Raw genomic sequence first — 26,083 nt, 5'->3', positions numbered from 1 at the left:
GCCCAGTTAAGAGGGGCACCTGGGGGCGTTTGCCTACCCAAGCCAATAGTGACAGCAGGATCAGTAATTTTGAATCTTTGAAAATATCTATCCCGATAACTTGAAACTACTTGGATGTGTGTTGAAGAGGAAATGATATAAAAATGGAGAGCATGCATCTGATATACATATTGGAAGGAGCCTCTGTGGGTTTTTTTTTTTCCCTAAACATTTAAAATATCTTAAAAAGGGTTTGAGATTACAAGTTCAGAAGCCCTCTCCCCCTGCACCCTCCCCAAAGAAAACTCACAGAAAAGCAAAACTTTACTAACACAAATAAGAGCTCTGAACAGCATTTGAATTCCCATCACACCACACCTGGTACGAATCAGTCTAGCACAGCATCATCCATCATGCGGGGGCTGTCAGTTTTGACACCCTTTAAGTCTACGTTGTGCGCTTAATGACTACATGACAGAAACTGTAAACAGACACCACACATACAGGTACGCGCTACATATATGTGCGTGAGTATCTGCCTTTGACTCTTTGGTGCAAGGAAGTACCAGAACAATTCTAGCACCCAAATTGCCCAGGAAAACACACACGTGTGCACATACACGTTTGCCCCGGACAACAATCCAAAGAAAAAACAAACAGAAAAACCAAGCCATTTCTTACCTAAAAACACAAAGCCCGTTCTAAATCATCTACCCAACGCCAAAGGCAGTAGATCAAGAAAGAGGTACCAATGTGTGCCCAGCGAGGGATAGACTATAGACTTATTAGACATCCCCTTCACCCTTCGTGGTGACACATCAGATTGTGACTTCCTAATAGGGATTCAGGAGTAGCTGGCGAGCCCGGCACAAGCCCTGTGTTAATAATTCATCAGGCACACACACAGAAAAAATGACGGTGAAGTACTTGAATATTTGAAAGCCCGTGTGCATTTTTGGTTCAAACAACAATCTGACAAACTCAGATTTCAATTTTATTATTAGCGGATTGCTTGCTTTTAATTGATCATAGGAGAAATTTTATTCTTTCAGCAGCTTATGGAATATCCTTGCACCGGGATGATTGCGTTTAGCAATTTTTCTCAGAAGCTAGAGAAAGGCATCATTTGATGTTTTGCAAGGTGCCTATTTTGGGGGTTTAGCAATAACATATTTATAAGTGGAAAAGTCTCCAATTCCCTCCAGTCTCTGTGCAGCAACCCCTGCCTCCACTCGGGGGTGCAGATGTGAGGAAACACACAGGTTAAATGAGGAATGACAAAGAAGAAAATGCAGATTTTAAAACTCCAAATTGCATCGTTCTTTTTTTATGAAAAGGCACAGAGTCTGTTCTGCTCCTGATACATTGCTCGTAACCCCCCCAATACAAGGTAAAATCAAACGACTATTTCCTCTTTCTTTCGATTTTAAGGTTCTCTTCTTTAACTTAGTCAAATCTCAAGTGCGACAGCTTTGGTAAAACTGAATCATAGCATGAACTGTAGTATTCAAATTTCTTAAGATATTCTCGGAATGTCAGATGTATTTCATAGTAAAATTCTGTCAATTTAAAAAAACATTGGAAATGCAAAGAGAAAATTATGTATATGCACATACACGCTCACAGACTCACATACACACATTTCTCTGTGGATGGGGAAGTTTTCATTTCTATTTATTTTTTTAAGTTGCCACATCAGAACGATGATGGTGCACTCTGCTATTAATTCTGCATTGTCAAATTATCTGTCTCAAGCAAGATTTCTCAAGGTTCTGAGATGACTAAGGCTCCTGGCCATCCTTTTGATTTAGTCTACGCTCCATCAGGTCTCCACATGGACAGAGGATAGAGCAAAACAAATCTTCTTCCTGCCTCCAACCTCAGCTCCAAGGGATATTTACATGTAGACAGACACAGATGATAAAATATTCTCTCAACTTCCTTTTCACATTTAAAATAATTAAGGCGAGCGTAGGTAATAGGGCTCAGATCCAAAATGGGGGCTGTGTGGAAGTGAGTCTATGACCACGCACCTTGAGAAGCGGGATACGAGTTTTCATTTTATTTTTATTTTATACATGAGCCAATATTTAACTTCTGGAAGGATGACGCTGTGTGTTAGGGATCTCGCAGCAACACCATGTTGCTTTCAAACGGTGACTATCTTCTGTTCTCCTGCAAGCATTATTTTATTTTCCTCTTCCAGAAGATAAAGAGATGACGTGTGGTTAGGTAACTATTTGAAACAAAATAATTCCACATGAGGGCCAACCTACTGCCAGTGCCCACATTAATTCAGACTCTAGTTTCTTACTCAGTCGGAATCTTTCTCATTACCTCATTACTTGCTCTAACAATGGCAGCTTGCAAGAGAGAACCCCCTCCCCGAAAAAAGGACATCTTTCAATTTTCACTTAAAACAACAGAGTGTATCACGAGGGCGATATTCACAAGGCAACTTCGCCGGGGAGGGGGAAACAGCACGCATCTGGCTCTCCGAGCCGTTCTTTCAAAGGTTATCGGCAATTATTGCTTTCAAAGCCCAGTTTTTACTGCATTTCAGATGCCAGAATATACTTCATACAGTATTAATAAAGGGTTACACCGGAATTAATGAAAAGGTTCCATGTTCACATATAATAAATAAGTACCTAATTAAAGGCATGGCTAAGCCAGAAGCACAGATATTGTCTTTTATATTAATATCTATTATGCTTCTCCAGCATTTACTGCGAGCCTCTTCAACTGACTGATGCCTGAAGGGAGAGCGGACAAATTGCTCAGCTGGTGGCTGGCACCGGTCTTGAAGAAAACTAGTAAGGAACACTTTGCAGTTCTTTCAGAGCCTCTCCACCAGCTGTCACCAGCTATGGGTGCTGAAAAGATCCTGTCACTTCATCCAAAGGGATTTACTTGGTCAGAAGGAAAATTTAAATACAAAGCATGCAGCTAAGAAGCCAGTGAAAAGGATTATGAGCATAGAGGCGCACATGTGTATAGGACACTAATACATCCTTAGGAAATTTCAGATCCCCAAAGCCAGGATTACTGCCAGGGGCAGGGTGGTAGGCAAATGCAGGGACCTTTACCACTAGAGTTATTATCTTTCAACCATTCAGTTCAACTTTATAGGTCTTTCATCAAGGCCATTAAGAAAAAAAAGAAAAAAAAGAAAAAAAGAAAAGAAAAACTCCCATCCCTTCAATGGGCAGCTAAGAAAACACATTCACGTTCTAATATTGGCGGGAATCACCTGCATGCAAAATACCCTGGCGCCTTGTGTACATGGCTGATTTTCTTACCCTGGTCCAAGTTCACCAATGTGGGTGCATGTGGTGGTTTAAGGATGGGAAAGGCAAATGGAAGCCTGAGACATTGTAGATTCACTATGCCTGACAAGGGACTTAGGGGCACACGTGAAACCAGAGAGGAGGTGGCTGACGTGTCCATGGCCAGGAGGCTCGGGGAGGCGGTGGTGGGGAGCCAGCGCCCTTTGCAGGATGCTATTCATGCTCTATTCTTGATGGAGTGGGGGGAGGAACTCTATGGAACTGGTGAAGAAAAAGTTCATTTTATTCAAAGAAGAAAAGCGCATAGTTCAGATGTGAGCACTCCCCATTAAAAATGCATATTTCCTTATCCTGATTGGCAGGGCAGTCCTATCAGATTCACGAGAGCTGTATTGGCTTGGCCAGTATCTACCTTTCAGAGCAAACTCATACAGCCTGTGCACGGTCCCGACGGGACTCCTCCAGGAAAGTGGGAGAGGGAGAATTATACAGGGCAGATACGTGAGAATGGCAGCCGAAGCTCTCACCCAACGTGTGGCTTATGTACTTACGTCTGGGTTGGCCTCAAGACGCGTCATCAAATAATTTTTAAGGGTGTAAGAAGCTAACCTTGCGGGAGTGGTGAAGGGGTGGTATATGGAACGCAAGAGAGGCTTTCACAGACAGCTAGACAATTTCCACTCCCAAAGAGAGTAGGCTGTGAAAGAGAGGATCCGAGGTAAAAACCGCTTTGTGCAGATTTTTGGAGAAATTTGTCTGAAGCTATGATCAGAAGCATTTGTAAAAACGAGCGAGCTGTCCAGAAGTGCAGCTCGAGTTGAAGAGTCTGCCTTTAGATGTCACTGCAACCTCACTCCTGCAGTCCCGAAATTCCCATGAAGGATTAGAGTAGTTTGACTCCAGCCCATACCCACCACAGCCAGTTTCAGGAGATGCTGTATATTATTATCAAAATGTCTTCGCAGAGGCTGTCGTGCTGTGGTCCCAGCAAAGCGGATGAGGGAAGCAGCTTGACTCTCCGTAACCTTTATGCCAGTCCCCTTACTCACTTTGGAGACAGGCCCGGAGCAGGCAGGACCATGACCAGAACATAGCAAATGCAAATGAGAGGCACCGTCCCCCATGTACTGGGATGGCTAGCATGTGGACCCGTTTCCTGTGCGCCCAGACGGATCCATACTCCTCTTCCTGTCTCCGAGCCGCTTCATTTAATTACACTCATTTAAAACTCATAGCTCTCATTTAGGAATATGGCTTTTGTTTTTGTTTTGTTTTTGCTTTTATCCCAGAAGGAAAAAAAAAACCATATATATATATATATATATGCAGATAATACATTTCAGAAAGAGTAGAGTAGCATTTCAAGATTCCTAGAAACCCAAGCGGGTAATATTTCTTAAGTTCACAGCAGTTTCCCAGGAAAAAACAGGCCAACAGAAATGGGACCACCTCATCTCAGCCCTTCTTTTGCCTACTTAAAGCCAGCATTTCTTTCTGTGGCAATGCGACATTTGGGCTTGAATTACTTTTCCACAGGGAGGCATGGCAAATGCTCGCAATTTAAGAGCCATGTATCCAAGAAAGTCCAACTAACTATTAGACCAAAACTAACTCTGATAACTGGCATCCGAACTAGAATCTGGGGAAAAACTTAGACAAATCAAATATCCAGTGAAAACATTACCAAATGCTGCACAACGTAACTGCCTATACATTTCTAATCAGTATTCATTTCCTGTCCTTAAAATAAACAGAAAACAGATTTCTCCGTTTTCCCTAAAATCAATCTTTTGCAGTATCTGTCAGTTGCTTTTTCCCAATTAGTATTCTACATTCATTTATTTTCGTTGTAAGTTAATTTTTTTAACATACCTTGGCACGCATGTTTCATTCAATACTTGTAAATGAAATGACAGACTTAACACTGTGTTCCGCGAGGCCGCCAAACTTGTAACTTTGTTAATGAATGGCGATGAATCAAAGATACCTTATTAATTATTGCTTGCCTGGTGGGTAAAGCTTTGGCTTTTCACCTCACTGGCCCAGAGAACAAGATTGCCTTTGGCCATGTCCAAGGGGCTCATTAAGGCATCTCTGGGGAATGTGAAGAAATTGTTAGTGGAAGGCAATGGTCAGTGCCTCTCTCCGAGACCCAGCAGGGAAAGGAAGCCCTCATCACGGAGAACTAACAAGGCTGTGTGTACTACACCTGTAATCAAACTGGCCTCCAAATGCCTGGAGACCACTGAGCTCTCTTTGTGATTTGGGAAGTTATCTGAAAATGCTGAATCCAATCCATAATTGATGCGTGCACGCAATTATAATCCTCCAGATAGCTAAAAAATGTTGCAGTTGCAAGCCTCAAGGAGTGGTAAACTTTAACATGCGTGGCATAAACTAGGATATTTGATATAATAAAAGAGAAAACTATTTTGTTTCCTGCATTGGCAGGAGGGAGGTAATTGAATATATGCCTGCTTCTCTTAATGAGCATAATTACGTACAGCTTTTTGACAGCCAGTAGACTGGGCTATAGACATTATTGTAGGAAAAGTACTTCGAGTGTTTTACATTGTACGTATATCTGTATGTACCTAATTCCTTTTGTACATAGAGCCGAAAGGTCTCCTCTAACTGAGGTGAGCCATTAGACATGGGCATTCATCTCAAACAGAGACTTGTGCTCCTGCCAGTTTGGAAGGATTGGGATTGGGAATTCTGGCAATGGACTCATAATCACCAGCTACTTCATTCACTCACTCATTGTATTAAAAACATTTGTTAAACTTTCAAAATGGCAGGTCTCCCAAGATGGTTTTGTAATGAGGCTGCAAAGTCCATGGGTTGATGTACTGGGTGCACCAATGCGGTCAGTCAACAGTGTTTATTGATTGCTCAGTGTGGGCTGAATGCTAGGCTGGGCCAACCTGCTTGTGCAGCAGGAATTGGTATTGGACGTCAGTGCAAAGGAAGCCCTGAAATGTCACTGGTCCACCGTGCTGGAGCTGCCATTCTAGTGAATAACTTTCTGAACACAACAGACAAACGACATGGGACAAGGGAGGACATGGCTCCCTACGCGTATTGCTATGGATGTAAATTTCCCTCAAGGGAAAGCCTCCAAAACTTCTTTCTCAAGGTCAGCAGAGAATAGATACTCTGAATGGCGATGACACTCAGAAACATGGCAGCTAGCTGTGGGGCAGGTCTTGACAAGTTTCTGGTTTATCTGGCCAGACTGGGATTGGTTCTTGATCTTCAAACATTCCTGGTCGTTACAAGGGGAGAAAAATACAGCATAGTGATAGACTGAAAGCAGCGTAGAGAATCCAAGATTTTCTCATTACTAAAGATTATCTCCGAATATTACACATTTGGTTAAATTAAAATTGTATGCATTTATCTTGGACATGGAATTCAAAATGAAAACAAAACTCTTAAATTTAGTAAGAGGTCTAAAACAATCTCACCGGCCAATGGCCATATAAGACAATTTTAATTTTTTTACTCCTCTCCTTAAGGATTGCTTATCATTTGAAATTAATACTTCATTATATTAGCTTAGAAAAAATATACACAGTTTGAATGGAAGGATAAGTTGTATTTATAAATCATGTAGATCTACCAGGTGACTTTTAAAATCCTGTCTTTAGAACTGGTAATACTTCCCAAGAGAGGGGGAAAAAAAAAAAAAGAACCTGAAGAAAATTAATTTGATTACTTTAAAAAAATATCTAAGCTTATGGACAAACTGTAATGGTGAGAATTGAAATCTATTCAACTTTTCAGTTAAAATATGTAGATCTCATTCCATCAAAAGTAATAAAGTAACAAAAAATATTTAGTATGGAATTTGGAGATATAAAACATATATGACGTAGGACCTATTCCACCCAAAATCAAAATATGAAATGCACATGCTTGAGTTAACTTCTGGCCAATATACAATTCACATAAGATGAAATTCATGCTACTTTCTAGAAATTTGCATACACCAGTGATCCTCAGTGGTGGTTTTTGTTTTTGTTTTTTAACTTTATGATATCCCCCGAGGAGTCTTTTCAGGTATTTTATTTCTAATTGTTCCCTTCCCATGACATTTTATTAGCAAAGATATACTGTGTATCTGGTGATGCAATGTGGCCTTTCAGATAGCCCATTAACCATTATAATGTTCAAGATTTTTTTTCACCCCCCGCCCCCAAGAATCAACTTCACCCCCTTGGGGGCGATATTGCCCCTGTTGAGAATGGCTGGCCTATGCTAATTCGTACTTCCAGGCAGGGTATGGATATGATTTGTGGAACAACACATCTCTTTTTCCTCCTATCAGTACATCATCGCTAAGTGATAAACAGAGAAACTTTAAAAATGTTTTTGAAGGTCCTGAAAGGGGGATGGCATGAAAGACGGTGAGCGTTCCGTTGGGGGTCCTAGGTTCATTCTGCATGTGCTGTCAGGTGCGGAGTCTTCCAACGGCACCCCTCAGATGGGTATGCCCTTGCACAGGACCGGTCCTTTGCAGCAAGGCTGGAGGTTAACAGCCCAAATAAATCCACACCCACCCACCCACCACCTTCCCAGCTGGTCAGCTGACCTGCGACGCGGCTCTCCCAGTGGTCCCTGTCCTGAAGCCAAGCAGGTGAGGAGCAGTGTGAACGCTTTTGATGTTCCCAGCTCCCATTTGCCACCCAACTTCTTCCCCTTCCAAAACCTCTTAGCAAACTTCAAAGGCCTCCTTGCTTCTTGCCTTAATCCAGTGCACTGAGACCTCTAGTTCAAAGAACTTTCCTTAAACCCTCTTCTTAAACTGCAACCCAAACTTTTTTTTTTTTTTTTCCTTTCCTTTCCACAAAGTAGCAATTACAGCTCCTTTGCGTGGCGATTGGGCTCGGCCGATCCGCTCCTGCTATTAATTAATCTCACAAAGGGGGCTCATTTCCTGGCATTCAAATTGACAAGAGAGCAGAGAACAGAAAACCCTTTCAAGCAGTTCCAGCTCACCGAGGGGAAGAGGTATCAGAGGGGAGAGCCCCACAGTATTTGAGGTGGAGAGCACATTTGATACTCCCTGTACATTCTGCTGATTGAATGATTTTTGTTCACGGAGAGCTCTTTGCTAATCTGCTACCTGCAAAGGCTCACGCAGACGGCAGTGCGGTAGGAGTGTAGCTGAATGACAGAGCCCATTTACGGGAGCCGATTTCCCATCTCAGCCTTAGCCAACGCATCTTCTTGAGCAGTACCCTTCGCTTTAAACAGAAAGTGTTCACCTCCCTCCCACAGAAAAGCCCTTGGAAGAGGAGGAGATGAAGAGAGGCAAGAAAGCAACATAACAGACAAGAGATTAAAGCTTTTTATTCAGTATCTCTTTCGTATTCAAATTGTGCTAAGGGCTCCGTGAAAGTTAGAAGCGAGCTTGTTCAGGAGGGCTTCTAAAGTGTGTACATGGATTTCATGGGAACAGAAAAGAAGCCACAGCCTGGGTAATGAAAGAAAGATAAGATGTCCTATATGAAACAACTCAAGAGTGGTTCAATTACTTCAGCAAATCATCAAGGCAGGCTTTGAAGATTTGAGAAAACACTGTTAAAATTTAACAAAAAACTCCTGTTGCAGGTTTTGTACCAATAAATGTTTGTGTACTCTGTGAATTGCTTAAGCTATATTCCCCCTACGTGAATATTGTTTACTAAACCAGTGCATTTTGCTGGTACCAGCTGCAGAAAAGGGTCTGCTATCAAAAAAGAAAAAAAAAAAAAAAAAGAAGAAGAAAAGAAAAAAAAGGTAGACAGAAATTATTCTGAATCATTTGCAGTCAGAGCTTAAAAAAAATACAGGTGTCTTTGATTAAAAGAAAATATGTTTGTGAATCCGAAGTCCCTCACTTGCAGGTTTAGTTAACATTGGGTGGTTGTGTTCTGACACAGATTTAATGCCTGCAGTGAAACCCAATGTTGTCAGAGCAAGTCCATAATAGAGAAAGGGATTTTTTTTTTTTTAACACATACCTGCATTTGTAAGGTCAAAAATACATTGGTTAAACTAAAGTCCGAAGCTTCTGCTTGTGTATGGGTCAAGAGAAGAAACAGCCTCAAATATTGTTCAGGGAGAAAGCTGAACCGTGAGGGCCTCCAAAATTTTTCAAACTCAGGTCACGCTGAGCAAGACATTCTCATCCAATTTGGAGTATAGATGGATTCTTTAAGCAGAAGACAGGTACGTCTTCAAAAATATCCCCTTCCTTTTGTTAGAATGGACAGTTGTCTCATTTGATATTCAACCCCACTGAGATCTTATCTATCGTGTGATACTGAATCAACCTTGGACCTTTTTAGGATTTTATTCTTCTTTCTTTTTCTTCCTGGTGGCTTCTTTTTTCCTGTGCATATATTAACTGTTCTTCCTATCCCCAATCAGAAATGCATTAGAACTTCAGCTCATGCAAAATTCTTTTTAAAGACTTTTCAGAAAGCATTCCAAAGGACTTAAAAAGTGAACAATGTACCCCCTCCTTAAAGTTTTGTCTGAAAACGATAGTAAAAATAAGCTTGAATGCCAATCCTCGTATGCAGTTCAAAGAGATTAATACAGAAATTCAGATTTTTTGATCAAAGGTTTTTTGTTTTGTTTTTTTTAAGATGACCTAAAAATTATCTCATAGCACCTATGAAATGTTTTCCGTTCGGGTAGGGCAGGAATCCTGACTCTGGTCAAATGCAACCAATCTTGTGCAATTGAAGTCAATGTTAGAGAATCAGATGTTCGTGCGTTATAGCTATGAACCGATTCAAGTCTGATGCTGTGCACAATGGGATTAATTTTTCAAAACCTTACTTAATGGATACAAATCTTACCCAGTGTCTAGAAAAGTGACCTACATTTAGGTTTAGCTCTTTAACTTAAAAAAAAAAAATTACCTTTTGCAAAAGCCCAACCCAATAGAGCACTGTTAAGTTAAAAAAGAAAAGGTAGCAAATTCAATTTAAAAAGGAAAACAGTAGCTTTATGATAAAGAGACCCTTGAGTAATTAGAAACCTTGGAAACCAGGATGTCCCTCTGGCCCCTGACCCCAGCTGATTGCCACACAGTATTGGAGGCACGGGAGTGGCCACAGGTGGTTGTCTGCAGGTGGTAGGGGACCCAGAGGTCCTCCCTAGGGATCCTAAGGCTTGTTACTCTGTGGTTAGATAGTGGCTTCACTGCTGAGATCATGCGTTTCCCCTGGCAGAAACCTTAGCCTCCCCAAGTACTCAGAGCCAGCTTTAGGAGCATGGCTCTGAAGACAGATACACCGATGCGGGAGGGGGTGGGCAGCTGACAGAACACAGGGCCTCGTGTTCTGGAGACTGCTTTCTGGACAGTGACTGGCACACGCTTCACACAGGCCTGGCTCCAGTGCCCTGAAGAGTGTTTCTGGGCTCATGTAGGGAGGTAAGACAAAATAAGAGATCCAGAAACAGAGACAGAAAGGTAGAAAAGAGAGGCACAGAGCTCAAAAAAGAAACAGAAACAGAAGGGATTCCAAGATTTTTTTTTTCCTGCATTTTTATCCCTTTGCTGAGTCTTGGCCACTTCCCCAAGACAGGAAACCCCGTATCACCTCCTTTGTCAGCGCCCATCTGAACATTAACCATGGTTCCTATGGAGGCACAGATTTGTCAAAAAGCAGTCTAAGCAGCTCTCCATAAAGATGATACTCACAGGGCTGAAAGAGATACTTTTTGATAATAATAATTATACATGAAAAATATTGCAGAAAAAAATTGGATGAGGAGTGTTTTATTTTTCTATAATCATCATATGGTCATAAACCCAATGAGTTTAAAGTATGAAATCTTCCTTGCAGCCTTACTACAGCAACAACAGAGATGCCTTATTGTGCGTACATGTGAATGCGTGCACGGCGTCCGGGCCGAAGTATTACACTGCATTTGCCAGTCTCCATAATCAGTATTAAATGCTTTGTGATCAAATCTACTGCAATACTCAGTATCCAATATAGAGAGGACTAAGGGAAAGAAATAGCTGGGCCTAATCTAGCCCTGCAGTAGCCGTGGAAGAAAATAATCCAAAAGTAACTGGAGAAGATAGGGTAATATATTTTCCCTCTGAGAAATCAAGCTGTAATTAGATTGTACAGTGAATTAAGGAATTCGCAGAATCTTGTGTGCAACAATAAAATAAAATCAGGTTTAAATATTACTTATCATAGGCCCATCATTTAGCTGATGCATTTAGGGAAAAAGCCCAGGCTTGGAGAACACGGATGATAGCACACCCAGGGGCAAGGACCTCTGACCTTGAGTTCTTAGAAGTTATTTTCCCTTGCTAAGAAATGTAACCACCTCTTTTTTTTTGTACTGTTATTATTATTTTTTTTTTTTTTTGCAAAATTTTCATTGTCTCTCTTTTGCTATTTCTCCGTGTCTGTTTCCGCCTCTGTGTTGGTCTTGGTCTCTTTCTACTTTTCTCTCTGTCTCTGTCTCTCTCTCACACACATACACAACTATGTGAGGACAGAAACTCTGCAGTACAGGTATTTTTGCCCATTAAATTATTTTAATCTTCCTCCTGGTAAGACTTAAATGTACCCAAATCTCTCCATATGTTATTAATAGAACCAAAAGAACAGTGATCCGTAATATTTCAACCTGTAGGGCACTTCCCCACAAATACGGAGGGATTCAGCTCTGAGAGGCCTTTATCCTATATCTTATCATTGAATAAATAAGTGATATCCTGAGTCATTTAAAAAAATTTTTTTGAGATTTTTATCTATTTATTTTCGAGAGAGAGAAAGAGGGAGTACTAGTGGGAAGGGCAGAGGGAGAGGGAGAGAGACTCTCAAGCAGACTCCCTGCTGAGCTCAGAGCCAGACACGGGGTTCAATCCCATGACCCTGAGATCACGACCTGAGCTGAAAAACCAAGTCAGATAATCAACTGCACCACCCAGGTACTCCTATCCTGAAGCATTTTTAAAGGTCATATCTAACTTCGTTGTTTATGAGAAGTGTGTTTTAAGAACTAAGGTGAGCTAGACTCTGACCACTGGAACTTTAGAGTACAAAATACCTCTTTACAAAGTATGGAACTTCTGGTTAAATCAACATAAAATGGGGTAGAAATTCCCAATTATTGTTAGATTAACAGGGATATGTTATAAAGAAGAATAAAACAATAAAAGGAGGATTTAGGAGAAATTTTTCTCCTAAAACAAAAAAATAATTATATTTTATTCCTTTCTTAAATAAGCAGCTATTATGGTCAAAAATTGCACACAACTTTTCTATGTAGCTATTAAAGCAATCTCCGGGGCGCCTGGGTGGCTCAGTCGTTAAGCGTCTGCCTTCGGCTCAGGGCGTGATCCAGGTGATCTAGGATCGAGCCCCGCATCGGGCTCCCCCCCTCCTCCGCTGGGAGCCTGCTCCTTCCTCTCCCACTCCCCCTGCTTGTGTTTCCTCTCTCGCTGGCTGTCTCTCTCTCTCAAATGAATAAATAAATTTTAAAAAAAGCAATCTCCATGCTTCTGATTATGAAGTAAGGAGTAAAAACAGTACTAAGATACCCTAATGGATGCCATTAGATCATCAGATCACAGGCATACAATTTAATTCATTGTTAGGAAAGCCAAAGTTTTTAGAAGTCAGAATCCTAATGGTCAAGTTTGTTAAAACAAGACTCCCTCTGAAGGATTCCTGACATCTCCGGGGCTTACAGAAGGGGTTTCCTCAAGGGAACCTTTGGCAGTTGCCTTTGGCAATTGCTAAAAGAACAAAAGAGATTCTGCAGCAAGTGTCTTGGAGTTTTTAATGCTTAATTTATTGATGAATCCTGATGCAGTTTGATTGCATCTTTACAAGCTTGGAGTGAATTCTTTTTTATTGGCAAGTCTTGCTGAAAGGTCTCTAAAACACATGTCAACATGTCTTCTACTATGAAGGGACATTTGTCCTTTCTATCGTTGACCTGAAGATAGGGCCAGAAGTAGAATTTTCTCATTGAAATACAGTCACCATGTAAGTAAGGGTCAGCAGGAAAGTAAACTCAAATCCGAACAAGCATTTGCCACCAAAGGGTACTAGATGCCCTGTCCCACTCCCCCTCCCTCTAGACAGAGGCTCCACGTCCTCACCCCAGACCTCCCAGAGCATAGAATACCGCCACTTAGCAAACGCTCCCTAATTATTTGATGTGTAAAGTCTGAGGACAGATTTTTCTGTTTCAGCTTATGTGACTGAATTTGTCAAGTGAAGCCAACTTGGTTATTTTATCTCCTTTTCGGGTGGGCTTCACCCCCTAGCATGGTTTAAGTAATTCCTTCAAGGAGATACCAATTTAGGAAGTAACAGGAATAACTCCATTATTCCTTATCCTCTCACGTGGCAGTGGAAGCCCACCATGGCTAACACATTCTTCTTGCTCAGGACATGCTGTTCTGACAGAGAGGCTTCTCATCTGAGAGATCCTGGAGCTTCTCTTCAAATCACAGTGCTTTCCGCCTTATAGCTAACTCACAAAAATGATCAACGTTTGAAGTCAGGGGAATAGACGCACCCTGCTTCTCATACCGATGGTGCTGCAGAGAGAAATTCTTATCCCACCTATAGGTAGACTGGCGCATTGACAGCAGCTTCCTGAAGCAATGGCCGTCTTAAGACAGGCACATACAGAGAAAATATTGGTGAATCTAGGCCTACCCTCAAGATTCGGCATGGGTGGGTCACTTGAATACCCAAACAACTGTGCTCAGAAATCTGATTTTCCGGTACGGCAGGAGAGTAACTGAGCTCAGAAATCTACGTCCGATCTCTCAACATATCCTTATCACACATGAGAATAATATTTTAGTGCACAGATATCCCGACGTGTACTTTGGCCTCTTTCATGTGCACTAAAATTGTAAATGGGTAACACAGGAAAATATTAAATAAAAAATGTTAACACCTTTACAAAGGTTTTATGTTGATTAAGATTTAGCTCAATCAGCTAAAAAATAAAAAACGTAATAATATAAGGTAGAAAATGACACCCTTTATTTTTTTTAAGATTTTTAAAGTTTATTTTAAAGAGAGAGAGTGTGGGGGGAGAGGCAGAGGGAGAGGGAGAGAGAGAGAATCTCAAGCAGACTCCACACTGAATCCAACGTGGGCTCCGTCCCACGACCTTGAACCAAAATCGAGAGTTGAGCGCTTAACCAAATGAGCCACGCAGGTGCCCTGAAAACGACACCCTTTAAAGGAATTCTTGCCATGATTTCCTAGAATGAAGCAAAAAGTTTGCTTGAAAGAATCTTAACCTATTCATTGTGTGTCATCATAGTATAGATACAGACACAGCTTTTATAGACAGTCCTTTGTGTTTAAAAGCAAGAAGACTTACAGTAATCAGAATGATTAGGGTCATATTACCATACCGAAAAAACATCATTTTTTAATCTATCAAATTTAATTCCTCTCAATGTTATGAAGTTTTCATAACTAACCAAGTTTGTTAGACTTTTGACATTTTGCAAACCGTAGAATACACTTTAATGAATCTTTTATAACAATATCCTTGTTAAACAGAAACCTCATGTTATCATTTCTTGTTTCACAAGAAATACAGGCAAATTATGAAATGAGAATTTTTCAAGTGAAAGCTTTCATATAATTTCAACCATCGTTTTTAAAATAGAGATCTGAATGGACCAATGTTTGGTTTCCACATTGTTATAGATAGTTCTGGTTCAGCATAAGTGAACTTGAAAGTTTAAAAGGGGGAGTATTTCAAAGGGCTTACAAAAAGACAACTGGAAAGAAAACAAAATGTTTAGTTCCTCAATACATTAGTAAAAAGTATTGCTATGGAAACTCTTATTCATCTGTGTTCCTCTCAGCGAATAGCAAAGGGAGTTGTGTCTCTGTGCTGACACAACTGTGTGCTGTGGTAAAGTGTGGGGTGTGGTGATCCAAGGGCCTTTGCCTTTGCACTTGTTACTCTGCCATTTCTCTCCTCTTCTGTAGGATTTTCCATCAGTACACAAAGTCCCCGGCCCCTCTTTTGATGTCATGTATGGATTGAAAATTACTCCAGTTCTAGAATAGGCATTGACACCTAATTAAGTTCAATTTAACAGTGGCTCTGTGATTGTGTTTTGTGGTTAAAGGATACCAAAGACTGGTTTTACAACTGGTACTCTGCCTTTAATGCTATTATTTATTACTTGACAAACATGTTTTTGTCATATATATGCCTTGGGAAAAAATGGCCGCTGTATCACAGTACTATGATTGACACAGATAGTATAATTCCAACATAAACAAATGTAGGTTTCTTAACTCGGTTAATTGCAGTTTTTATTTTCTGGAAATTTTATATGTTTTTGGAGAGGCTGTTTATCGCTTTGAATATTTGAAAGTGTTCACTAAGTAAGGAGAGCTCAGTCATGACGTGGATATTTATGCTAGCTTGGGGAGGGGGGAAAGCAAGGAAACAAGAGTACAGATGGGGAGGAGAGACAAAGAGATAATATGAAGAGAACTTGGATGGGCAGAAATTACTGAGGCTTAGGAAAAGCACAGTCTGGGGCTGATGCCAGGATTGGGTCATAATTCCTTGGAAGGATCGCCTTCTTGGTTTGGACGTATCCCTCAGGCCTGTAATCCAGGGGCAAAGAAAGACTGAGGGTGAGGCTGTTCTGACCTCCGACTGGCTGCTTGTGGAGGTAAGGAAGGCAATCTGGGCACATGTGTGCCCCTCAACTCCCTAAATCCCCCAGGTGTGGATATTTGTGTTGTACTCTCTATAGTCTATGGACCTGATTTTTAATGTGTATGTTTGGAAAATATGCAAAATAGATGTTATCTATAAAGTTAAAATACTTACCTTGCAGTATTTGTACGTCTCACAATGTAGTGCTTACTCAAGATCCCTGATTTACTTTATAGGTCATATCCTGCTGATAAATGAAAGGAGAGTAAAGGGTCATACAGCATGAAGACGAGCAAAGACGTGGGAGGCTGCTGGTCAAGAAAGGTCCAAGAGCAGAAATAGCCAGGAGATGGGGCTGAGGACCAAGACATACCTGGATGTGGAGAAGACCTAATTAGCCCGTCATGAGGAAGTTAAAAGCAAGCCAAGCACATCAAACCTTCTGCTTAAAGCTGTGCATAGAAATAAATGCTTGGCTGATTGCACTGAAGCCCGTCTGCCTCGTTTTGCCACCATTGCTTTGCTGGACTCACTGAAACAAAGCATTTTTTTTTTTGCTAAACATGGAAGTCTAAGTCTGTTATACTTTCTGATAATTTTGTGAAGTATGTCTTTCTCAAATACCATGATTTTTTTTTTCTAATTTAACAATTAATCATCTCATCTTTGATTTATGGAGAACTTGACTTTCTAATAAAGTATGGATACCATGCGGTGCCAGGGTGACTCAGTCAGTTAAGCCTCTGACTCTTGGTTTTGGCTCAGGTCTTGATCTCAGGGTCGTGAGATCGAGCCTCACGTCCGGCTTTGTGCTCAGCACAAATCTCTGCTGGAGATTCTCTCTCTCTCTCCCTCTCTCTCTGCCCCCCCCCCACTCACACATGCTTTCTCTCTACAAAATAAATAAATAAATAAATAAATAAATAAATAAATAAATAAATAAATCTTAAAAAAAAAAGAAGTATGGGCACCTTTTGAAACCTAATGAACTAAAACTCCAGTAAAGCAAAAAGCCAATTCCATCTTTTTCTGAAGAGGAGGTATAGTTATGGTGAAATAGAATAAATAAATATCATTACATAATGAAAAAAGACCCCCAAAACTACACAGGCGATTTTAGAAATGCATAAGAATACCTAAAGGGGCCCTGGGTGGCTTAGTAGGTTGGGTGGCCAACTCTTAATTTTGGATCAGGTGGATCTCAGGATCATGGGATCGAGTCTCCCGATGGCTTCCAGGTTCAGTGCGGAGTCTGCTTGCCCCTCTCCCTCCCTCTCTGCCTCTCTCCCTGCTCGCACCTGTGCACTCGCTCTCTCTCTTCCTCTCCGTCTCTAAAATAAATAAATAAAATCTTAAAAAATAATAGCTACTATGGCCCATGGGAAACAAACTGAGGGTCTCAGAAGGGAGGGGGGTGGAGGGTAAGAGGGTGATGGGTATTGAGGAGGGCATGTGTTGTGATGAGCACTGGGTGTTATACGTAACTAATGAATCATTGAACACTACATCAAAAACTAATGATGTATTATATAGTGCTAACTGAACATAATAAAAAATAAAATAAAATAAAATCTAAAATAAATAATAGCTAAAGAGAAAGAAAGGTAACTCCTTTACTCTAGTTAAAAAGATAAGAATTTGGGGCGCCTGGGTGGCACAGTGGTTAAAGCGTCTGCCTTCGGCTCAGGGCGTGATCCTGGCGTTGTGGGATCGAGCCCCACATCAGGCTCCTCCACTATGAGCCTGTTTCTTCCTCTCCCACTCCCCCTGCTTGTGTTCCCTCTCTCGCTGGCTGTCTCTATATCTGTCAAATAAATAAATAAAATCTTTAAAAAAAAAAGATAGGAATTTGATTCTAAGATTTAAAATTATCTCATACATTTTTCTGTTTTTTTAAAAAAATTGGAACTCAATGGAAAGGTCAGGCCTGGTAATATAAATTTGGGAGTTATAATTTAAGGTCAATAAGTGGACAAGGTCATCAAAGGTCAGAGAGTAAAGATTGAGAGACCAGAGTCGACTGCAAGGAAGCCCCAGGCAGTGCCTTCATTTCGAGGTCAAGCTGAGGATGGTAACGACCAAAGAAGACCAAAAAAGATCAGTGGAGGTAGCTAGGAAAACCAAGATGGCAGCCTGGATACCAAGAGAAAAGTCTATTTCAAGGAGAGGTCGTATTTTCCAAAGATGGCCAATATGATAACTCCCATTCCATATGCTTTTGTTACAATGTGACCTTGCCATTTCCTCACTAAGAAGTGGGATATATAAATGATACATCTTATTCTTGACATACATATGTCTCTCTATATAAAACTCTTTAAATGATACATTCTTGAAACTCGACATCATTTGTCATCAAAATTTTATTAAAATATTTATACATACATAATTCAAAAGTTTACTGCCTTAAATATATTAGGAATCCCAAAACCTGTTCTGCAAGAAGGCAAAGAGCTTTTCAAGATTATTAATTTTGGAGTTTACTTGTATTATTTTTACATTGCAATAAATTGCATATTATTATGAGATCAGCAAAGTACCCAGATGGAATTGCGTTTGAACATTGTTGAACATGGAATGCTGTGCATTTTTCCAATGGAGTCCAATTATGGAAACACCTGCGCTATATAAATTTGTGCTGACCCACTGTGAAATTTTGTTGTGTTTAATAGGCTTTAAAATTTCTCATTTCTCACCTGTGGGTGAAGTGTTCTACTTGCTATCAACTATAGTATGACATATTTGTATTGAAGAAGCTAAACCATAGGAAGCTATTTAAAATATTTCGTACTATTCATTCCACAATATATGTCTTTACTTAAATGTGTTCTGTCATTTAAACTTACTAATTGCATTCTTCAGATTTAACATAAAATCGTGCCAAAATATGTAAAGAGACAAAGATTTCCATTTGCATAGGCTTGGAAATTACAGGCCGCTATTTGGAAATAGTCAGAGGTTAAATGTCAAACAGTTCAAAACGCTTCAGTTATTTTTGCTTCACATTTCTGTTCGAGAGAGGAGAAACATATGGTGTCAAAGTAACTAACCAGGGCTAAGTGAATGCAACAAAAAGCTGGGGTAGAAAGAATCCATTATCTCGATATTTTATCTTCAGTATGAAAATACTGAGCTAAATTATAGTACATTTGTGCTCATGCTGATGATAAACTGAATTTTTCAGTTTTTATCTTAATGTTTGGAACTAAGTTGTTACACGCTGATTTTTTTAGATTGTATAAAAATGTAATATTACAGTTTTCATTATTAACATTTAAAGACATTTTCTTCAACATTAATATGAAAACCTATGTCAGTGACATGTAGAACAGCCCTGTGATGGGAAGACAAGACGGGTTTTATTAGTGGCAAATGCACCAGGTGAGTGTGTACTGAAAATCTCTGTGTGTGTCTCTCATCTTTAACCCTTCATCACTGCCAGAAACACATCCTATCGGCTCTAGTTTCCTATCTTACGTAAAGGAGTGCTCCGGAGAGAGAGAGTGTTGATTGAAAGGAGGTTTCCTACTCAGGTTTGGTTTAGAAATGGAATAATAATTTCTGATCTCATTTTATACTTATTTTCTCCAAAGTGAGGTTATTTCTGGATCTTATGCACCTGCAGAAAGTAAACCATATGCTGTACTCTGCGAGGTCTTTCAGACCACGCGCAGCTACTTGTTACGACAAGCATAAATCAGTGTGAAACTCACAGACTATAACTTATATTCAATTTATTACTATAGACACATTTATTGGGATAGAATTTTTACAGTCTCATAATATTCTGAGAAGCTCACCATAAACTATTAACGAGAGAGGAACACTATTAATAATGAACATCCCAGAGCAGTTATTTTCCGAAAGTTTTTGACCCTGAGAATGAAATTAGTTAAGATGGGTTTGGGATAATAAACATATACCCTTAATCTGCTAAAATACCTGAAAAGAAATGTATCAACCTGATATCATCATTTCAGAAACATAAATTGCTTTGAGAATTTTGTAAAGTGTGAAGGCTTTTAATTATTGATACCTTTGTATTATACTATAAAATATTTATCCTCATTCCCATTTTTGAACACATTAAACCATTCCTGAACTTCCGCCATCATTCTAGGGTGGTTCGATATTTTAAAAATTGTCTTTCGTGCTTTTTTTGTTCCAAGTTTTTATTTAAATTCTAGTTAGTTAACATATAGGGTAATATTAGTTTCAGGAGAACTCAGTGATTCATCACTTACTTATCACACTGCTCATCACGACAGGTGCTCTCCCTAATCCCCATCACCCATCTAGCCCCTCCCCCCACAAAATTTAATTCATTTCACTTAATTTAGGTCACCTGGTTTAAATGATTTTTAGAGTATTAACTTTTAATTGATACTTATTTTCAGTTGTATTTTTTAAAAATATTGACCACATCTGTTAAGTGTATTATCACTGGTCTCACGTGGTATTGCAACCTTAATAAAAGTGACTTAATTAACTTGTCAGCCTTTATCAACTGCTGAGTAAATAGATAAGCCCCATTTCAGTAGCTATGTTTTTTTTTTTCTTTTTCATTTTTTTTAATGCTGATTCTGGCTGCTGAAAATACACTCATCTTTATAGGCCTCTTCATCGATCCATCACCGAAGAACCCAGCTGACGTTGCCTTTCCCCCTGTAATAGGACTGTGTCAATGCACGGGCATCCGGGCACACACCTTCATAAAATAACATACCATCAATTTCAAGATTTCTCTGCTGCAAGAACGTATTAGCTTGAACCACATGGAATTGCCAAGATTTGTTTTGACTTACAAAGAATGTGTTAATTTTGAGGTCTATGTGCCTACGTATTTACCCTTGTTTTTGTTTATGATTAAGCAAAAGAAAAAAATCTTACTCTGACTTCCCAGAGCCAAAGCAGTTCTCCCGATGCCTGATGTCCAGCCGAGCAACCTCTACAGTAGGACATGGAAGTTCACTTACACACACCTCGCTCCATCTCGTACTCATTTGCATAGGTTGTCCCGGATTTTTTCCTTTTGCGTTTATGCAGGCATGCAAACACATACGTGCACTCATGCATGCACATTGACATGCATGAACAGGTACACACATACATGTATTTCATAACAATGGGATCATGAGAAGAACATGTTTAAATGACTTCATTGACCGGTATTGAAAAAGACTCTGAAGATAAGTAAAACTACCAGAGATAACCAGTAACGGGAGAGAAACAGCAGGAAACTGGGGCAGAGGTGTGGGAGCCGAAGGAACGCTCTGTATCCTAACGTGACACACTGGGAACTAAAAGGATGTGGGGGTCAACTCAGGACTTCTCCAGGACTCTTTCCACCCCTTGCCGTCACTTTCCTAAGCCAAGATGGTTGATACTTCATATAGCGGTTTCCTATTACTGTGGTAACAAATAACCTTAGACTCAGGGACTTAAAACCACACAACTTACCCTCTTGCCGTTCTAGGGGTTAGAAGTCTGAAATGGATCTCACTGGGCCAACATCAAGGTGCTGGCAGAGCTGTGTTCCATCTGGAGTATCTAAGAGAAGATGCATTTCTTTGCTTTTTTTGGTTTTCTCACATTCCTTAGCTTGTGGCTCCTTTTTGTACATCAAAACCCACAGTCAACTCTCTCGCTGACTGATTCCTCTGCTCCCCTCTTGCATTTACAAGGACACTTATGACTACTTTGGGTCCACCTACATAGTCCAGCACAACCTCCTCAAATTCAGCTGATTAGCAATCTGAATTCCATCTGCAGCCTGATTTCCTATTACCATGCAACCTAACATATTCACAGGCTCTGGGGATGAGAATGTAGATGTCTTTAATGGACTATTATTCTGGGTATCACACCTCATATACAGATTAGGTCAGACCACCCAGTAGCTTGAAACATTACATAACCATTTGCTTGCTTTCTGTAAGGGTCTCTTAAAACTTAGAGTCAGGTCATATGATTCCTCTGCTCAAAATCCTTCAATGGTTTCCAGTTTCTCTCTGAGATAATAACAAATTACTTAAAATGGACTCTGAAGCTCTTTAGGATTTGTCCCCCAGTCAATGCCACATCTCCTAGCACTCTCCCCATTCCTTCCACTGCTCTAGCTCTACCGGACTCCTCACCGTTTCTCAACACACCAGAAACCTCCTTTGCACTTGCCGCATGGCTCCGCCTGAACCACAGCTTCCCCTGATACTTATGCAATCATCTCCTTTAATTCTTCACTCAAAAGTTGACATCCCTGTGAGACCTTCCATGCTAGCCACTCTAACCAACATGGCAGTGGCCTTGCCCTCACTGTTTCCTGCTGTACTTCTGTTCCTCACGACGTACGTCAACATGTCACATTTTGCTCCTTTGCCTTCTTCAGTATCTGCCTCTGCCCACTAGAATGTTGACTCCGTGAGGGCAAAGATTGTTGTCTCTTTTGTTCATAGTCGTGTGTATCTCCAGCACCTTGAATGGCAGATGCTCACTAGACATTTATCTAATTCATATCCTGGGGCATATGCCTCTTAGATGTCCTCTGACATGTTTAAATCCAATATGTATGCATGGTAATCTCCACAGTCCCTTCATACTGAAACTGACATCTAATTGTTTGTGTACTGTAAATAGCAGTGCCCGCAACTCAACATTCAGCAATATTCAGAAATGTTTATTGAGAATTACTATCTCAGGCATTGTAGTTCACATACTCTACCTTGGTTAATCCTATTTTTTAAATTACCATGTACCATGGCATTTACATGTACTAAGTTTAAGTATTGCTTTGGGAAATGTTTGTCTTACATACAAGTTTATGTATGTGTATGTGAGAGAGAGAGAGAGAGACAGGCAGAGACAGAGAGATTGTGTTTGAGCTCTATGAAAAGTTTATTTCTCACTGCATGGGTTGCCCAAACTTTGAAAGACACTTCCATAGAGGCAGGGCAAGTAAGGGACAGTACAAAAGGGTGTAAAGAAGAAATAATATGATGGCCTTAACATGAACAGAGCTCCACAGAAAAGATATAAAAGGTATCAAAAGCTAGATATCAATTTTTCAACTGAGCAAAATTATCTCTTTTAGCAAGAGCTTGTTTCAATGTATAAACATAATGCCCTTCCCTAATTAGAAAGTAATCACATTAGTGCTATAACTTCTATTGGAAAACTATCTGTGATCATATAACCATGGAAAACATCAGAAACATCTGATCGTATGTGAGCCATTTGTTTTTTAAATAACTGTAAGTAAAACTAACCTTTAAACTTTTGTTATTATGGTTTCTTTATACTCACGGAATGGTCTTTTTATGATATAAAAGTTAGGTCTTCGAACCATAAGAGATTGACAACATTTAAGTTCATTCTGTTTCCAAATCTATGCAGAAACACATAAGATATTCAGACACTAGATCAAATAGCTTTTTTCTAGCCCCAATGAAGTACGATAAAGTAGGTATTGATGTATGGATATGATCATACTATAACTGCAATATGTCCAATCTTCCTCTCAGCATAGAAATAGCATTCTCTAGCACAGAGATTTGACTGACGCACTGTCAAATTGTTGTAGATTGTGGCTTCTATTTTGCTATATTATTGGTAGAATTAACAAAATTTTTCATAAATAATGCAACTATTGATTTTCATTATATTCTCCATTGTATCATTTTCAGTCTGACATTGGGGAGAAATTTATTTTGAGGTAATTTGTAGTCGTTGACTTGAATTGCTAATGAAAGTACCAGGAGGGGCGCCTGGGTGGCTCAGTAGGCTAAGCATCTGCCTTTGGCTCAGGTCATGATCCCAGGGTCCTGGGATCGAGCCCAGCATCGGGCTCCCTGCTCAGTGGAGAGTCTTTTCCCTCTCCCTCTGCCCCTTCCCCCTGCTCATGGTCTCTCTCACACTCTCTCTATTTCTCTCTGAAATAAATAAATAAATAAACAAATAAATAAATAAATAATAGACAAAATCTAAACAAAAAAGTACAAAGAAAATAAAAATGTGAGATGAAAGCCCTAGTGTAGTCAATCTGCTAGTCAATCAACTATCAACTAAGCCCACTCTTCCAGGCATGGTGTCTTACAGACTGAGATTCACACCTCAGCTAAACAGAAAGAGTCAGGTTCCCTCAAGAAGCTTCAGTTTAATTGGAGTAAAGGCAGACAATACAATGAAAAATCAATAAAAGTGACAATAGGCAGGATAATAAATTCTACTGATGAAGAAGATGGCGTAAATGTTGGAGAATGTCTGGAGTTACATGGGCTGCACTGATGAAGGAAGGCCTCTGGGAAGTGTGGGCATTCCTGCTAAATTTCGGAAGTAGATTTTGTCATACACTGTGTCATTAGAAGGAAGAGTAACATTGTGAGTGGATATCTGGAAATCTATCACAAGCAACGGGATAGAGTGGAACACTCAAGGAACAGCATTTCCAAGGTTGGTGAAGGGGTTTTAGTTGAATGTTTCAAATTCAACATGGAAGTTACATACATGGAATTGCTCCCTTTTTTATACTCCCGAGGGACTTTGTATCTCTATGATAACCATTGGAATGGTCAGGGTTGAGCAATTTTACTTATACTTCTGTCTCTTTCACTAGGATTGAGCTCCTGGAGGGCAGGGGACTGTATGCCCAGTCATGTTCCCCAGTGTGCAGTGGGAACATTTTCTATTAAATGTTGACATTCACAGAGTATTTCTTTAATGTAAAACTTATGTCATTCTTTTAGAGGGTCTGAAGTTATTGAGTTCTGGACTTGGAATCTGTTTTACGTTAATCAGGTTTGATGAAACAAGAAAACAAGATAGAAGATTGACTTAGGGAAAATAATACATGATCGATAGACCATCAGAAATAACTTTTGCAATGTAGAATAAAGGATCTTGTATTTTAAATGATTTTTATGTATGGTAATTGCACAGAAGAGCACACATTTTCTTAGCATTCTACGTTCAAAACCAGAAGCAGTTGGAAAATCTGCCGCAGACTTTATTTTTTAGATTTCCCATTTGAGCGCACCACAATGGATAAAGGAGGAGCGAGCAGTCTGACATGCTATTTATCCAGCTATAAAATTATCATAATTAGAGAAAGTGAGATATTTTGGTATTTAAAAGAGCTTATTAGTTCTTTGAATAATATTTATAAACAAATATTTGCATTTAAAATATATATAATTATATGAAGCATAATCGAAGAAACTAGTTTTAGGGTTGTAAATTAATGGTTATTTATAGTTGCCACGAAATTGATAGGGATTTTAGATATTAAAAAAGGTGTCTGTTTATACGTGAGTCATATTTACTCCCCTGGGGGCACGAGAGGTATTTAAGGATTCTCACAGATGTTCCAGGATCAATTTATAGAGAGTGTGAAGAACTGGTGACATATATATGAACTATGTGGAAGGTGAATTCATTTTTATACCTCAAAAAATGAATCAATGAACAATACGGCAAATAGCAAAGGAGATATTCTGCATTTGCATATCCCAATCCAGCTGTGAATATACAGCATTGATGAATGTCTGTCATGGTTGAGTTTAGTATGTTAATAAAGATGCCATCCATCACCAATCTACAAAACCTTGATATTAAAACAAGCCACAAGTTCTGTAAAGATTTTCAGAATTACATGTTACAGAGTTTGCTTGTAACTGTACACTTGATTTTTAAAAGGAACCTACTTTACTTTTAGGGCAGTTTTAAGATTACAGAAAAATTGAGCAGGAAGGATAGAGTTCCCATATGTCCCTCTTGATCTTGTGGGTGGTTTGCCCTATTATTAACATCTTGGGTTAATGTGGCACATTTGCTACAATTGATGAACTGATATTGATATATTATTATTAACTAAAGTACATAATTTATATTAGAGTTCACTCTATGTATTGTACAGTACTATGGATTTTCACCAATGCATAATGTCGTGTGCCTATCACTATTACCATTTAAATAGTTTCACTGCCCTAAAAATCCCCTGTGCTCACCCTGCTTGTTCCTCTTCCCCTGTCTGAATCTGAAGCAGCTCTGATCTTACTACTGTGTTTATATTTTTCCTTTTTCCAGAAAGTCATGTCATTACAATCATGCAGTTTGACTTTAGCTTA

Source organism: Ursus arctos, unplaced genomic scaffold (genome assembly GCF_023065955.2).
Source record: "Ursus arctos isolate Adak ecotype North America unplaced genomic scaffold, UrsArc2.0 scaffold_8, whole genome shotgun sequence".
Classification (NCBI taxonomy): domain Eukaryota; kingdom Metazoa; phylum Chordata; class Mammalia; order Carnivora; family Ursidae; genus Ursus; species Ursus arctos.
Note: the sequence above shows the minus strand (reverse complement) of the source record.